Source organism: Lissotriton helveticus, chromosome 5_1, assembly GCF_964261635.1.
Source record: "Lissotriton helveticus chromosome 5_1, aLisHel1.1, whole genome shotgun sequence".
In the NCBI taxonomy this organism is placed as follows: Eukaryota; Metazoa; Chordata; class Amphibia; order Caudata; family Salamandridae; genus Lissotriton; species Lissotriton helveticus.
Genome location: NC_136065.1, coordinates 903656200 through 903673727, shown reverse-complemented (window position 1 = coordinate 903673727; position 17528 = coordinate 903656200). Strand labels below are relative to the sequence as shown.

The window sequence follows — 17528 nt, the reverse complement described above, 5'->3', positions numbered from 1 at the left end:
TTCAGGCCACCAGGCGGCAGACCAGATTAAGGGCTGAGTGCCGAAAACCAAAACTTCGTTTTTTTCCGTATTCATTTTAAGAGAGTTGTCCTGCATCCAGCGTATTATGCTGGTCATACATGTATTGAACCTTTGAGCAACCAGCTGCACATCATCAGAGATTAATATAATAGTTTATGTGTCATCCACATAGGAGAGGACTTGGAAGCCGAAAGATCTCACCAGTGAAGCCAAGGGGGTCACATAAAGATTGAAAAGAGTGGGGCTAAGTGAGGAGCACTGGGGGACCCCACAAGGTAGACTGAAGGATTTGTCTTTAAACCCGCAGTAGCTGACTACATTGGTTCTGTCATGCATAAAAGAGTGGAGGAGCAGTAAGGCCTTCCCAGTGACACCAACGTCCCGCAGTCGCTGAAACGTGAACAGGGGAAATAGTGTCAAACGCCGCCGAGAGGTCGAGCAGGATCAGCACCGCTGCCCCGCCTTGATCGACCTGAATGCAAATTCAGTCTGAGGCTACAACCAAGGAGGACTCGGTGCTGTGCCCTGCCCGAAACCCGTTCTGGGAGCTATCCAGGATGTCATGTGTTTCAATGAATTTCATAAGTTCAGTACTAATACATTTTTCCAACATTTTGGCTGGGGCGGGGAGAAGAGAAATAGGCCTATAATTCTTCAGTTCTGGGCATTAGATTTCTTAAGGAGGGGTGAAACCGTGGCTTCCTTCCAGATGTTTGGATAGTGTCCAGATAGACACATGTTATTAAAAACTTTGCACAGGGACTCCACTATAAGATTAGGTGCCAGTTTAAGTGTGGAAACCCTACATGACTCATAGGAGACCCGGATTTGAGGCCAAGTAGGAGTTCCATAGAGCAAGAGACTGTGATAGCTGGGAACAGTGCCAAGTTAGGTGTAGCAGGTAGGGCTGCCAAAGTGCAAACTGTGGCAGGCTTGCTTTCCTCGGAAGAAAAAAAGGGATGGGGGGTGTCTTTAAGCTAAGTGACAGAAATCAAATAATGGCATTTAAGAGGGCAGTGAGACTACTTACCACAGGTCCCAGTATAGAAAGGAGGTGGTCCTCGTAACAGTGTCTGCCACTCTACGGGACGACATGAAACAAGAGGGACTGTTGAAGGCTGCTTAAATGAAAGAGAATTTATCATCTTATTTCCGGATTTGAGTCCTGGCACTATTGATACAAGCAGTAGTAGCCCTCAGAGAGAGATTTGATGGAGCTAAGACTGGAAGCTAAAATGCTTGATTAGGCAAAGCTGATGGCATCATCAAGAAAAAAAATATTTTTTTCACCTGAGTAGAGGCAACTGTAGGGTACATAGGAAGTCTTTAGACTAGCTGGGCTCATGAGGAGCAAGAAAGTTATAGGGCATTTTGAAATATCCAGTTTTAAAGTTGGCGTTTTGGTAAGTTTCGTTATCTAGATTTCCACTGGTGTCTCTTGTAGAAGTCACTGTAAAGCCAATGCTTATCTTATGAAGAGGCAGTATTGATTTGTAGCATAATGCAAATGAAAGCTTCTGAGGACTGTGAAGGCACATTCTCTGCTTCTATATTCCACATAGAGGCTTGCTGTGATCCACTCACGTCTTTGTTATTATCTACTTGCAATTAATGGATTATTGTGTTGCTGTTCTCTTTGTGTAACTGTTCCAATATTCCAATTAAAGGGAATACATTAAAACATTAAAGAAAGGAAAAATAGGGAACACTTTCTGATGAAGCGGTTGAGTCAATGCCCTAAGGCCTGTGCTAATATACAGTCAACACCAGAAAACCACAGATAAACATGCTCTTAAACCAAAACGCACTAAAAGCCTGAAAAACATGTTTTATGCTTCATCCTCCTCAACCCTAAATTCTGTTACGTACTCAGCCACAGCACAACATACCAAGCATACACTGTTTATCACCCTATACAACTTACGTTCAGGTGGTCGCAGCTTAAACTCATATCCAGCCCAGAAATAACCAAGGAAAAATAATGCAGTCATCATTTAAATATAGAGTGGATTTTATGGGTGGTACTGAGCATTTTCCCCTTCCAACAAAGCACTACTGCAATGGAGAGCAGTGCATCCAACATCCTTCTCACCAAAAACGATAAGCAAATAGGGGGACCTTTGCTTGAACGTGTTTAATTTTACACCCCATTCAGTGCTTTTATCCTAGTGGATACTTATGACACTGGAAGCCATATTCTGTTATTATACTTTGAGGAAATAAACTATGTTTCAAATTGACTGCAACTGCTGTTCACTACAGGGCAAGACTTACTATTAGCCAATCGCTATGCAAAGCGACGCCGGTAGCAGGTTCCACAGCCCATTGGTAAGGCAGGCCATCACTGTCATTTAACTTCCCCATCTTTCCTTTCTGTCTCTGCTAACTAGACATATAGGAGTATTAAGCAAAACCTTATTGAGACCTCTGACTGACCCAGCCTGCCGCTCAACAACTTTTAGCTATTTACAACGTTTATTACCATGACAAATTACACCAGTACATCAACCTCTACCACACTATGAGATTCCGATAATGAGCAAGTTTGTAATTATGCATTTGTATATTAGGCAACCCTTCACCTTATATTTCCCAGCCAACATTAGTCTGGTTGCCCCACATGCTTATCTATACTTATGCCTTACCTGTCAACATGCATTGAATTTGTGCTGCTCTCCTATTATACTGATGTGGTTCCAAAGCACCTCAGAACCTCTTTATCGATTCCAATTATATACACCCACCATTATATCCTTCTTCACTGAAACATCCTCCTCTATATATACCACAGAGTCAGCTGATAAGGAAGCCCCATCACCAACTTTCCTTTCAAATCCACCCCCATTAAATGTCCCGATGCTCCATCAGCCCCGCCCTTGACATCACTTGATTGGTTCCAAGTTGCCTCCTCGATACCCTTCAATGTCTTCTGCTTCACCTGGAAATGCACAACTTCTTTGGGAGACATAATTTTCTCGTTTAACTTCTTTTTTTTCTACAGGGTCTTGTTCTTTCCCTAACAGGTGTCCTCGAAGCTTGTGCAAATTACTGACTCTTGGGTATCCAACTCTGGCTGGGTGATCATTGCTTCATGCTTAACCCGGCCAAGAACAATGTCTACTTCTCTTCAACCACTGCACCAAAAACACTTTCTCCTGGCCCTGCCCCATTCTCTCTCTCTCTCTCTACTATTTTGCCTACAACATTTTAAAAGTCGAATATGCCCCTGAATCCTTACCTGCCTACTACAATCCCCACCCGATTAACATCCTTGTGCTCAGAACATTGAAATACAGCTACTACCTACCACTGGCTTTCCGTTCCTATTCCAAGACTGTGTAGAATAGGCTCCACACTCAAGATTTCAAAACTACCCCTCAGCATCTCTCTCTACATTCCTGTCTACCTTTCTGCTCTATAATCCAATACCACTTGTTACCACTAGCAAGTCTCCTATATAATCCAGATCTGCACCTCTCAACAACCTCAAAACGCCTCCCTCAAAAATACAATGTGTAGGAAGCAGTTACTCCTATCGTCACCTTACCTACAGCCAGGCGGCTGAGTAGCAAAGTTGTCTTCCTACAGTTTTTAACTATTAAGACTAAATCCTTTAAGAGTGGCGAGGATACATTATTCTGTAGAAGATCACAGTTGCTGTTGCCTCTAAAATAAGCATGCACCACCACTGCAGACTTGAAGGAGCTCTGCTTTGTTTTTACATTCCTCATTTCCTTTTATTTGACTTCTAGAAACCCACTTTTCATATTAAACATGATCTTCAAGAGAGGTTCCGTACATGAGAATATATCGCTAACAAAGAGGTAACAAGCTTTTCCAACATCAATTATTCTAATTCCAAAGTCAACAAACATTGGCAAAGCCTAAAGTCTCACTGAGGGACCTATAGGCTTGGTCAATGCTTTTTTGGCAATGCTGTATAGCATTGTTAAAATAAAAATAAAAAAATGAGTCATGACGGGTTACGCCAATGTCATTCAGTTGCACATGTGTGGTGACATATGCATATGATGTGTCACCACACATGAATGCACCAATTTTATTTACCAATCCAAGATGGCAGGGGCCACGTGGTGGGGTAAATAAATACAAAAAAATATTTAATTGCGATAATGTACATTTTAGCACATAGAGCGGCCTGACTGTAATTTGGAGCTACTGGGTCCGCCAAGAAATGTTACAAAAAAAGTAAACATTTTTTAAAAGAACCTTAAAGAGAGGTAACAATGCAGGAGTGAATGGGGAGTGGGGAAAGGAACAAATAAGTAGGCTGGCAGTGGGATTAAATAAACTTTAAAAAGCCGGTGGGGGATAAATGAAAGGAAAAGCAACACAGAAGGGAAAGAGCAACATGGAGAAGTGTTTGACATGGAGAAAAGTACATGAGGGAGAAACCTGGCACATGAAATCTCATGGAGCAATTAACAAACAAGAAAATAGTAATTCCCTAAAATATTGAACAGTGGGAAGATACAAGTTAGACAGTCAAAAGGAATTTAAAGTCTATGCTCTAGCAGTGGCGTGGCAAGGGGGGGGTGGGGTCTTACCTGCAGCAGTCACAGGGCTGCAAATGTGAGAAATCACCAGCACCCAACCCCCACCCCCGCCCTGCTCTTACGTGTGGCTGCAAACACAGGGACTGCCACAGCCAAAGTTCTAGCTAGGCCACTGTGCTCTAGTGGAGGGACAAACACAAGAAACATAAGGAAAGCCATTCAATAAGAAACAAGCAAATGAGAGTGATAATAAATCTAGCCAATAAAGGCAGTGTGCTGGTTTTTAGTCCACTGTAAGATCGTAGTATAGACCACGAAAGGTATTTTGCAATAATGCAGCTAAAAGCTGTACAGGAGGCAAGACCTAAAAGTGCCACCAAAAAGGATAAAATAACCAACCTAGTACAGTAAAAAAACGAATTAAAAGGTTTCTTTTACCAAAAGAAAATCAATGCATACAACTTTGATTGTACACTTGATTTTTATATTTTCTTCATGAACTTTACAATTACTTTTAAGGGTTCTTGCATGTGTATTCGTTAAGTTGGCACTGGGGAAGGCCACAAAAGACTTACTGAACAAATGTTTAATAGATCAAGTTCCAAATAGTTCACGTGCAAGACTTGGATAAAAAGGTCTGCACTAAAGCATTTATTACTGGTTTTCACAAATTTGTAATCATGCAAAAACATATTAACAGCAAAACACGCGGTGCAAATGTTATGAAGAGGAGGCACAAAGTAATATACATCTATGTTCAAACGACTATACAAAATGTGAGATAGCATGTGATGGCCCTACTGTAAACAGGGAAAAAGCCTGATCAGGCTTCACTGGGCACCGAGGGATATTAATGACAGTAGCAGTGTTAGAAGCCAAAGTTCAAGCACTGTCAATGCCATCCACACACTCCCACCACTACAGGACTCCATTAAAAAGGCATAATTTGCATATATTAGGCACTGCTCTTTATCATTCATCCCCCATTGTCAAAACCCTATAGTTAGTTGAAATTAAATGAGACGTGAACCACAGGAGGAGTGCAGTCAGCGAGAGGAGAGAGTGAAAAGGATCATTAGACAATGCATGATGTGGTCAAAACAATAGAAATAGGCGTGATAATAGCCATGATTGGGGTGGGCAGGGGCCACAAATGAAACAGTCATTACACAGGTAAATGAACCACTTGATATGTGACTTACCAAAAGTAATATGCCAGAGGCAAAAAAGCAACTCAGATACAGAGTAATGCTGTAAGCCACAATGATGGAAGCTTCGAAGCAGCAAATCATGTGAGGAAAGTACAAGAAACAATGCTTTTTATTGCAATACCAAACGACAGAGCCCTACAGGTGAACTGTCCAGTGGCCTATGGAAAGTTCCATTGAGAAGAATGTCCTGTGGCTTAAACAAAGACCATTGCAAGAGAACAGCCATATGACCTAGCAAAAGAACCTTACCAGAGAACTATTAAGACACGTTGGTGTTTCCTGAGCACAGTGTTCTCTGTGACATTGGCATGGACAGACAAAAAAAACATGACTAGCAAAATGTAAACAGAAACTTCGCTATGTCCATTCAAATCAACATAACTATATCAATCATGACGGCAGCAACATTTCTTTCAGTGATCAAGTACAGGACACAAAACCAGTACAGCGACCTTCCCAGCACACTGATAGCAGATCCCTTGCCATTTAAAAAAAAACTACAAAACTAAAGTCTGCAAAAAAAATGTAAGACTGAAAAACCTACAGAATGTGAATTGTGTCTTCTAGTTTTTTGTATCCTAGAACACAGGACATTGCGCCATACCCAGTGTAGAGTTTTAGTTCAACTTTAGAAATATTAGCGGACTGTGACTAGCAAATGAACAACACAGTAGCCACAGTTGGAAAAAGAACAACAACGTGTTCTAGAACTTGGAAAACCGCAACACTCACTGTGAAAAGGACAAGAGGCAGGGACAGTTTCTGCGACCAGGATGTTACAAACTCACTGACTAAATGTATGCAGAACTTCTTTTTTTTTTTTAAATATACATATCATATGCGTCATATGTAACAAAAATGGCATTTAAAGATCGCTCTAAATGTTGTGCAATTAGCAGAAAATTACTGTGAGTAGGCGTAGAAGGCAAACATGGATCTAAATGTATACAGTGTTAGATGACACATTCCCTTGACCAGGGTTTAAGCATATTTAGAAATTTCAGAACGTCCAATATATGGCCATCAGTGAACGTCATGGTATATATATTCAGGGTACTACTGCAACTAATGCTTTCTTAAAGCAGCATTCTCTGCTACAGCTGAAAAGGGATGCAGCTATACCAAAGCATAAACTAAGTCTTTGGATAACAAATACAACTTCCTCTAAGAAAAGCATGAAAGAAATGGACGTGTGTGTTTACAAACTGGCCAATTAATATCAAATCCAAAGTGTCCACATAACAAAAAAATGCAGTAGTCTCAAGGAAGTGCCATTTCAAATTTAGGCCCATTTTACACCACAATTTCGGAAAACTCAAGCACAGTGAACAAAAACAACTTAGGAATTAGACTTAGGAATTAGACTTGGAACAACCTTAACAGAGATGACATTTTAACCTAAATAGCTTTCAACTGCTGGAGCCCACTAATTCACATTTTTACAATATCCCCACTGTGCTGTTGGAGAGTTGGGAGCCTTGAAGTACATGTTCTGTACTCCTGTAATCTCAAACTAAAAGTAAGGTTTATACTTCAAGATTTTAGTTATCCACCTTTAGGAAATGGAGGTTCCACTTTGGCCTATTTTAAATCTTTTCTAATCTACTCAGAGTCCTGCAATTTCCTTTTAAGTAAATACATTATCCTTTGTGCACGTACTGTGGGGTATCCACGGATCCAGTTCTCTCTCTGTCAGTCTGCTCCATGCTTACCTTGAGCCACCCGATTGGTTCTGCCACTTTCGTGGCTGACAATTTAATCGGCATGCTAATGTTGCCCCGACTCAGTCTAGGGCTGGGTCATAAGATTAGACCATGCTGTTTCCAAATGTGTTGTGGAGATCAAACTACATGGCTTATTACTGGCTTAAACTGCACACAGAGAAAAATATTATTCTTGTTTTGGAAGAACCAAATCACAAGGGTCTCTCTTTATAGCCTGCCAGTATGGTAGCCTGGTCAATGCCTGTACCAGTAGTGAAAAACCTAGATTTCCAGATTGAGATAGAACTTGCTACAGGTTAATGAAGTATCATCTGATCGATGTTCTATTTACATCTCAAGGTGGTTTGCACAATTATGCATTGGAGCCGAAAAACTGCTCTGATTGTCCGCACTGGGGCAAGCCCCCTACTTTCTTCTTCCAAAATATGAAGCACAAAGCCTACAAATGTTTAAAACGAGACAGCCAATATTGGTGATGCTAAGAAACAATTCAACCCAGTTAACCCCTGACTGTTGTCCTTACACTGGCTCCAATTCCAGAGTGTGTTTAGTTTAGGGTCCTATCTATGGCCCATGGGGCTTTGTACAGGGAGTGTCATATTGCTCTAAAATTGATCAAACTCCCCGAGTTCTTTACATCCAGAACTTCTCTCAGTTCAGTTTCCATAAAGAGGGTGAGCCTTCTCCATGCTTGCCACCTCCAGATGGAATGATCTTCCGGTTTTGAAAAGGCTCTTAAGACTTTGATACTTGCTCGGGCATTAAGAATATCTAATCTCTGCTCTTCGTCATGCAACGGTTGTAATTGTGCTAGTGCCAGGAAGCCTTTTTCAATAACTACATTATAATTGTGTCTGCCTTACCTGAGCTGGTTGAAACTTAGGTCCAGCCTCTTTGCACAATCGCCATATTTTCGGCCCAGGAATTCTGGAATCACGCTGCAGTCTTGACTGATGTAGGAGACCTGCATTAAAGAAAACACATTAAGTCCTTTTTTTGCTGTCCTCGTAAACATGTTTACTTTTCCGGCTCCATGGCCATCTGTCACGTTATCAATCTTAACCTGTGAGGTAGTGAAAAGTCAGAGATCGTTAATTAAGAAAGTGAACCCTGTGTCATGACAAACCTGTGGTTGGGGAAAATCTGTAGGATTAGGTCTGGGTTCTAGAACACTTATCTTTGCTGTTAGGTTGCAGTTTCTGGGTCTATGCCTGTGGATTGAAAATAGCAGGCAAAACATGAAGACTCCATATTGACTCAAGGCAAGGGTGGGGAGGGGCTCCTTACACTATTTACATGGTGGAAAGTCGCTCCCATATGGCCCTTGCCAAAATGATGGTTGTGAAGGTTTCTTAGGTATCTTAGGTGGGGCTTGAAGCTCACTGGAGAGATTCTGCTGTGGTGTCATACTCAAATGCCATATGTTCATGGCCTCGAGGGATTTGGGGGATGGGATGCCCTGGGTATCTCATCATTGGGACATATTTTTGTCTTCACTGATGATATTGTTGAAAGCATTATAAACTGAATTTGGGTTTGAACAATATCAGACATTTAGATATCGGCCACACTGGCATGCACTCAGGCTCTACTCGCTGGCGGTTGTGAACCTTGCAGACTTTACTCCCTTAGAGGCCAAGAAAATGATGTCTCATGACAGAATGTGCCCAAGTTTCCAATTATTAATAATACCTCAGAAACCTTTTCAGTCCTAAAGACAAAATGGGAATGGCATCTCCGCCCCCTTGAGGACTTTGATTAGACTATGGAACTGATGGCTCCTCGTGAGGTGGCTATGTCAGTAAGGTTACAGCTGATCCCATTTAAAGGCTCCATTTTTACTGGACCTCACACCGACCATGGAAGATGAAAATGAGTGATAGTCTTAACTGTCTTATATGGCCCGTGAAGGAGGGCGCCGTACCACTTGGAGTTGTATGGTAATTAGGCCATTTTTGGATACTATTCGTGATACCCCAGGGGCTGTGTTGGACAGAACGCTCATACAGACTCAAAAAATGGCGCTACTACACATTTTGAACATTGTGGGCTTTATGCATGCTGAAAGGACTCCGAAACAGTTGGGTCTCATGATAGGAAAGAGACATTGCTAGGAGATGTCAACAATTTTCTTCTGTGTATTTTCATTTCCATTGTCAAAACAGGGCAACATACAACACTCCTATCATGCACAAGCAAGTCGGACTACTCACAACAGAGAAAGAACAGGTAACATGCTGAGCCAAGCACTTCAAAGAAGGCTTCGACAGACCAGTTCCAAATAGTGAAGTGGACATCAAATAAGCAGAGACAGACTTGGATGTGAACACACCACAGAAAGTAGAAATCCTCACTGCTACCAATCTCTCAAGAACAGAAAAGCTCCTTGTCAAGACAACCTGAATACAGAAATGTTCAGGGCAGACCTAATACATCCACCAAGATCCTGCAATCAATCTTTGGAAGGGAAACAATGTACCAGATGACTGTAACCAAGGCATCATCATCATGATTCCAAAGGAGGACACATTAACCAAATGTAATAACTGGCGCTCAATCACTCTTCTGTCAATCCCGAGTAATTCCTGACGAAAATCATTATACAGCACATTTCTGATGCAGTGGACAAGCAGTTAAGAACAGAACATGCTGGGTTCTGCAAGGGCCGATTGTGTATTGATCAGATTCTGGAGTGGCAGAGACAACTATACATCAATCTCATTGATTTGGAGAAAGCCTTTCACAATATCCACTGTGACACCATCTGGCGTTTACTGATAGCCATGGTATAAAGCAGCAGATATTTTTTCTTGTCAAGACGTTCCATGATAATATTACATGCAAGGTGGAAGATAGTGAGTATAGCTTCGAAGTCAAGATCGGTGTGAGACAGGGATGTGTGATATCAGAGTTGCTTTTCAACTTAGTCATCGACTTGGTGATGTGACACACAACTAAAAACCAAGCTAGAGGCATCCGATGGACCTTGTTCTCTACACTAGAAGACCATGACTATGCGGATGATCGAGCCTTGCTCTCTCAGAAACAGAAGCATATGCAGGAAAAGACGTCTTATCTCATCATCTATCCACAGCAAGTGAGCCTGAAGATCAGCACTAAGAAACTGGAGGCCATGACACTCAACATTCCAAACCCTTAACCAATCAAGGTGGATGGAGCGGACCTAGCTATGACAAAGAGTTCACCTACCTAGGCAATCAAACATGATATGATGGAGGGGCAGACAGTGACAGCAAAAGCAAACTGTACCATGCTTGGAATGCCTTCAGGATACTGAACAATGTGTATAGGTAATCTCAGCTCCGTACAGCACTAATACCAAACTGAGGCTTTATTAGAACTATGTATTGATCTGGTGAACGACAAAAAGTGACACCAAAACATTGCCAGTCTTTCACACCAGTGACCTGAAAAGAATATTGTGCATTTTCTGGCCATTGCCCATCTCCAACCAGGAACTGCTCACCAGATGCAAGCAAGAGAGCATGAACCCATCATCATGAGAAAAAGATGGAAAAGAATAGGACACACCATCAGACGAGAACAAGACTCCATACAATGAACAGCTCTCCACGTGGCAACAGAAGGCAAATGGAAGAGAGGCAGGCCAAAGAACACCTGGGGGCGAACTGTGGAAACAGAATTAAGACCCTTAACCAAAGCTGGGGCACCATATCGAAAACTGCCCAAGACAGACTGAAGTGGAGATCATTTGTTGCTGGCCCATATGCCAGACAGCATGTAAGGCAGTAAGTAAGTAAGCAAGTCTAAACAATCAACTTGTAAGGACACAACATTTAAAACAACCATACTTAATGTAATCCTGCTGGGATTTGGCAGAATTCTGGATACGTTACTGCATGTTTTCTTTAGGTTGATATGACAAAATAAAAAGAAATGAAAAAGAATGGGAGGAGCTCACTCACAGCTGGTAGAGTAGGCAAGGTGTATTATGTTGCACAATTCTGCTCAACAGAGGCCAACAGGTACTTAACAACACTGCTCAGGAATAATAGTAATACTTAACAAAGATAAGTTGCTGGCTGACAAAACTTCTATTTTCCCCTGGACGTTCTTTCCTCCACCTTGGCCATCCAGCCAATTCCATGCTCTCTGGCCCCAGAGATGTGGGTGTCACAAACCTGAGCAACCCACCTGAACAAGAGTCAATCCTCTGATATTTTGGCCCACAACTAAGCTGTGACTTGACACCTCTTTCTAGTGTGTCCTTTTGCAGAAGGAGGTGGGTTTCTGAGTGGTTCAGCTTGCTGTGAAACTGTGCAAGAAATTATCCTGCAGTGGGGATTTGTAGATATAGGTGCTTACCTGTGCCCCCAGCTACACATGCAGGAAGCAACACCTGGATGACTGTCATACTCTCCAGTCACATAAATGTTCTTGCGTTTAGAAGTGACTTTTTGGATTCCGAAGCCACTTTCTGTTCTGCTTGATGCAAATGAGCAATTGTTGCAAACAAACAAAATTTTGAGGTTTTGTAATTTTGCTGAATTTATATAAAGGACATTCCTTTCCAACTAAGGGGCAGATTACAATGTCGGGCGGAAAGCCTCCTCCTGACAGTCGGAATCTCCTCGACGGCGGCAGAGCCCTTCCGACCGACCCCGTCAGTTTACATTCTGACCGTCCTTTTACGATGTTTGTGGTCGGACTGTAAACCATGCGGTCATTCCAAATCGGCTCTGAGTGACTCGCGGAGTATTCGTGTTAGTCGGAACTGCATCATACACCCCTATGGACAGCGTTTCTGCCCACAGGATTACGATGTTGTTTTCCAACAGCCTTACGGTGTCGACTTGTCCAACACGGAAAGTCTGTCGGAAAGTGACTTTGAGGGCACCAGGAAGGGCAGGGGCGTAACATAGGCCCGCACATCCCGGGAGCCCCCTTAGCACAGTACTCAGGTCTGAGTGCTCAGGATAAAATCTGTAGTGGGGGCCCCTCCGTGTACATTGCAGGGGGGCCCTTTAGACTTTCGCTACACCAGTGTGGCAGGGCCCCCTAGGCCCAGCGGCCTATGGTTGATGGCCAAGGGAGTAACTAAGGGACCCCCCTGTAAAACCCTGCACTGTGCAGCAGGCACAGTGGGGTGTCTGCGACTGTGTGCAGGGGTTTACGCACACATCCCATTTCCCCATAGGAGACTGTGTTACAGCCGGGTGCCCGGGCAGAACACGAGCTCTCATAGATAACAATGGGAGTCCGACTGAACAGTGTTCGGTCCCATCATAAACCGACGGTCGGAATCGGTGACCACAAGTTGGTCAGTCCTGATTCTGAGTCAAGAGGAGGCTTTCTGCCTGCCGTCGTAATCAGCCCCAAAATGTACTATTGTGTATTCTCTCGCATGAAACCTTGTGCTTCTCAACTCGATTTTAGTGAAATCATCTGGAAAGTTTGATTTCTGGGGCACCGAGGAAGACGTGTTATTGTAGGCAGGCATTACTTTATGATTCCAGCAGCAAATCAGGTGTCAGAAAGAGGCATGGAGGGGCCAACATGGTGCCAGAAATGTAAACAAATGATAATTTGCAATTAATTCACCAGGTAGTGATGCATGCGTTTACACCTGGAGACTTCCATAGACTGATGAGGGCTAAGCTAAGCAAGTAGAGGTACAAATGCAGCTGGAAGTAAAAGAGAGTGGGGCACCAACCCTAAGCCCTTTAACAGCACCTGTTCTATAATAAGGCAATATTTATTTATTTATTTTAAGAAGTTTTCTATAGCGCTGGCCAGACCTGGAGGTATCAGAGTGCTTTACAGCAGGAGGGAGAGAAATCACATACAGTTTAAGAATAGAATAAATGTATTCATTAGTGTTAAAAAGTTACAATTGTGTTGAGCGTCCGAGGTGCGCTATTGAGGTAGAGAGGTCTAGGGGTCCGAGGTGCGCCATTGAGGTAGAGAGGTTTAGAGGTAATCTTGATACATGGACAAAGTTTAAGGCTGAGAGATTTCTCCGAGTGGCGATAGAACAAGGCGGTGGGTTGGGGAGAGGGGATGAGGTAGGCAGTGGATGCGCATAACCAGATGACTGTCGGCTGGAGGCTTGAGAGTCACAGATTTCAGTTCGGGAAGGCACGGTTGAGGTAGAGGACTTTTAGGAGGCTTTTGAATTTTGCAAAGGAGGGGGTAGTTCTGATGGCAACAGGGATGGAGTTCCAGATTGTGGGTGCGTTTCCTGCAAAGAAGCGGGCTGCGTTTTTTGTTGTTTGCACGTTTTCAGGGGGATGAGTAAGAGGGAGTTGGAAATCCTGAGGCTTCTAGACTGGCCGTCTTTCTTAAGTTTAGACGCTGTGTATTCCGGTTTCCCTGTGTGCAGGACTTTGTGCGTGAGGCATGCAGTTCTGAAGCTGGCACGCAATTCCACTGGGAGCCATTTTAGTTCTCTGAGTGCGGGAGAAATGTGGTCATATTTTTTTACTCCAGTGACCATTCTGGCAGCTGCATTGAGGATTGTTTTGAGTGCCGCTAGGTGGGAGAGAGCTGTCCCAGAGAGGACTGCGTTCCCATAGTCGAGTCTGGACAACACAAGTGATTGGGTGGAATGTGTGGTTTGATTTTATTGAGAAGCTTCAGGTTGAGGAAGGCACTTTTTGCGGAGTTCTTGATGTGGTTGGTCGTGGTTAGCTTGTGATCAAGGGTGATTCAAAGTGATTTTACAGAGTATCAATTCTCCTAGGTTGCCTACAGATGGTAGAAGAGGTATTTGTATGGATGCACAGCGCAACACTCTCAGACACATGAAGGGGCAGCACTAGGTGAGAAAGATTCAGGAAACAATGGTTGGCCAAACTTGGAAAGAACCCTCACTGATGAATCTCAAGGTAACAAGTTAGAGATGGGAAAGAGATATGTGGGCTGACCTGTGACTCTACCACCATCATTTTCTCCAACAACCAAGAGTACTGGGTCTAAACAAAGAGACTCCACTCAGCGATGGACCTCCGGCCTAAATTGAACATGTATTATTAACTCTCCTGCAATTATTTTATAAACAAATGCTTAGCAATAATTGTTTGCAGTACCTCTACACCATCTCATTATAACCTTACAGTGTTACTAATGCCTAACCCCAACCCTATTCCTTATCAATAATTAACACTTATTTTATGTTTCAACTACATTATCTATAATTACATTAAAATTAAATCATTTCCCACTAACAGTATTGCTTACCCCAACATCACAATATGTAAAATATTTGAATGTATTAGGTTATTGCTCCATAACATATTTGGAATGCATTTGAGTCCTTACCCCAACACTATTCCAGACCAATAAAAAACAAACGTATTTCTATGTGCATTAAACTTATTTATGTAAGGAACTGTTACTATAACCCTAATGCTTAGCCTAGCCAATGTTAATAAACAGTTAATTAAATTGAATGAATTATATTTTTATGAAGTATATTCTCTTCCTCGCCCTAATCCTATCCATTACTGTAGTTGTTGCTTATAATCTAATTTTCTTAAATTAAATTATAGGAGGCCAAGATTGTCACAAAGAGGAAGCTATGGCACACCACACCAACTGAGATGAAATGAATGTTCAAAATATACAACTGATTAACCATTCAAGCCTGCACACCACAGACTTGGAACACAAACATCTTTAAAAAAGCTGATTGGATTCACATGAAACCACAAATAGGCCTAGGTCTAAGAAGAGATGTAGTTCTATTTCAGGTCGGGTGTAATTCCTTTCCCTGCAGTGGTGAGAATAAATCATATGGGACCTTGATTGGGAATCTTTAACCCCTCGCCCCCCACCCCACAGGACTGACCTGCATGAAACTTGACATCCCAAAATTTACCCAGATGAACCAAGCAAGTCCCACACTGTGAGCAGATTTGCCAAACAGCACTAACGTCATAAGCAAACCAACACATGCCTTTTCAATAAAGGCACAGTGGCTATGACTAACTGTGTAACATGGATTCTATATGAGAGGGAGACGATATGAAGCTGGTCTGACTGTAGCATGCCATTTAGGACTGCTGTTTAGCACATGGAGCAACAAAGATTCAGGAGAGGTGACAACAAATATGTGGTATTTAACCCGGAAGCAGAAGAGTGCATTTATTTGGCACTTTCTTACTCCCATCAACTTGTCTGCAGGGAAAACAAAATATCATTTCACGGGCCGTTGTGTTTACTTCTGTTACAATTAGTACACCATGAAATCTGTGAAGTTGTGATTTGTGATTACATCGGACTGCCCTGTCCTCTTAATTTGAAGTTTGATCTTTGCACACAGTACATTGTTAACAGTTTTAAAACACGTTACAATTAAAACGATCCCTCCAGCAAAGTGATATGTTCTGCTTTATCCGCCACAGTAACTTCACAGCTCCTTCGTATAATGGAACCCCCTTTCCTTGTGCCTTGTGCTTCTGTACAGCCTCCACTTTTACAGAATTTTGAAGCATATCCTGCTGCCCAACTACCTTTCCTAGGAAAGGAAATCCACTCATGTTAAACCAAACATTCCAGTGTTAACCTTCACAAACAAAATGTAATTATAAACGTAATTTATAATTCAATATATATTTACTATATATAATTCTATATAAATGTAAATTATAATTCGATATATATTCATTATAATGCGATACAAAATGTAAATTATAATTCAATTGAGAACCAACGTCCTTTAATGTGCTTGATGCATTTATACGGTACTGTGAGGCGTGTCCAAGTCATGTGCTCTTTTACACGTGGTGTTTTTGAGGAACATGTGGTACACTCTCAAAAGGAGAAAGCGCGCCTTTTAACTGGGCTGCTGCAGGCATCATGTGAGGAGTCGCTGGTGAAGAGAAGGGTCCCTTGAATAGCCAGCATTTCCTTGAACCCGCGTGAACAGTTTCACTTGCAAAAGAACCGGAAAGCCGCTGAAATAATGTTTAGTTCTCCAAAATTATGAGGATTTCGTGCACTGGTAGAAAAGTTCATACTTTTGATGCCCTTAACAAGTTAGAACTTCTGCCTTGGTGGTGTGCAGCCGCTTAAAAGCATGTTAAGGTTTCATATACTAAACAGTGACTGATCAGTAGAAAAATGTGCATTACTGAACAAAAGCCCTCCACCAAAAGAACTACAAAGGCACCAGTGATGGGTACGGCCCTCCGTACTGGTGAGATGCCTCTTCGCAGCTTCCGAAGGGCCCCTTTCAAGCCCGCCTTGGCGAATCATGCCCCACGCACATACCCCTACTGCAGAGAAGTCCCGTGCTATTCCTAAAGCACCCCCCTCCTCCTCGCGCCGTGGCTACCTGACCCCCACAGAACCCGAATGCAAGTGACCCCAGAGGCCGCGAGTGCAGAGAGGAAGTTGCACTTACTTGACTTCCATTCCTCACGGCCCCCGAGTCTGCCTCTGGGTAGCCCGCCATCACCTTGTTTCAAATGTCACACTAGCGCGCGCTGCCTCCCCTCCCTCAGACAAGCCCGGGCTGCTGTCAGGTGCGGCTGCTGCGCGTGGGGCGGGTCTCTTGGGGTTCCTGCCAGGTGCTGCTGAGTGTAAAATGTGAGGCGCGCGGTTCCCCTGACAGTCCTCGGGCTCTTCCGCACTCTGCAGCTCGCAGCCGGTCAGCTGATTACTGCGCGCTCCCGAACCGAGCACGTGTGCAGCCAGCTCAATCACAACAACGGCGCTGGCTGGCTCCTCGGACTCAAAGTTCTGGTGGCTTTGCCGAGTGCACACCTGGGTACTATGCATTCAGGGGCGTAGGTTGGGCAGTAAGATTTTTTTTTGGGGGGGGGGGATGACCTTCAGATTTGCTAATAAATCACCCTGGCACCTAATGTTAACATACATTATGCAAGCAGGGCGCACGAGAGGGGCTTAAGGGGCAACAGAAAGGGAAAGGAATGCGGATTGGTAAGGGTACTAAGTGAGAGAAAGCACATTATTTTGTGAAATAACCAACCCTTTGAAGTATTTCGAAACAGTTGGGAGGGAGAGGGTTTGTGTGCATTTTTGGGAGTGTGCATAGAAACTCCTGGTGA

General features: G+C 43.0%; 1 long non-coding RNA gene across 2 annotated transcripts in view; it reads right to left on the bottom strand.

Moving 5' to 3' along the window:
- LOC144753440 (uncharacterized) overlaps positions 1 to 17223 on the bottom strand; it is a 127249-nt gene extending 110026 nt beyond the window's left edge. For both annotated transcript variants that reach the window (XR_013594361.1, XR_013594362.1), the window contains exons 1-2: positions 16862 to 17223; positions 8337 to 8437 (exon numbers count right to left, since the gene is read on the bottom strand). This is a non-coding gene — a long non-coding RNA (uncharacterized LOC144753440). The remainder of the gene's footprint in view (positions 1 to 8336; positions 8438 to 16861) is intronic.
- Positions 17224 to 17528: the final 305 nt, after the last annotated feature.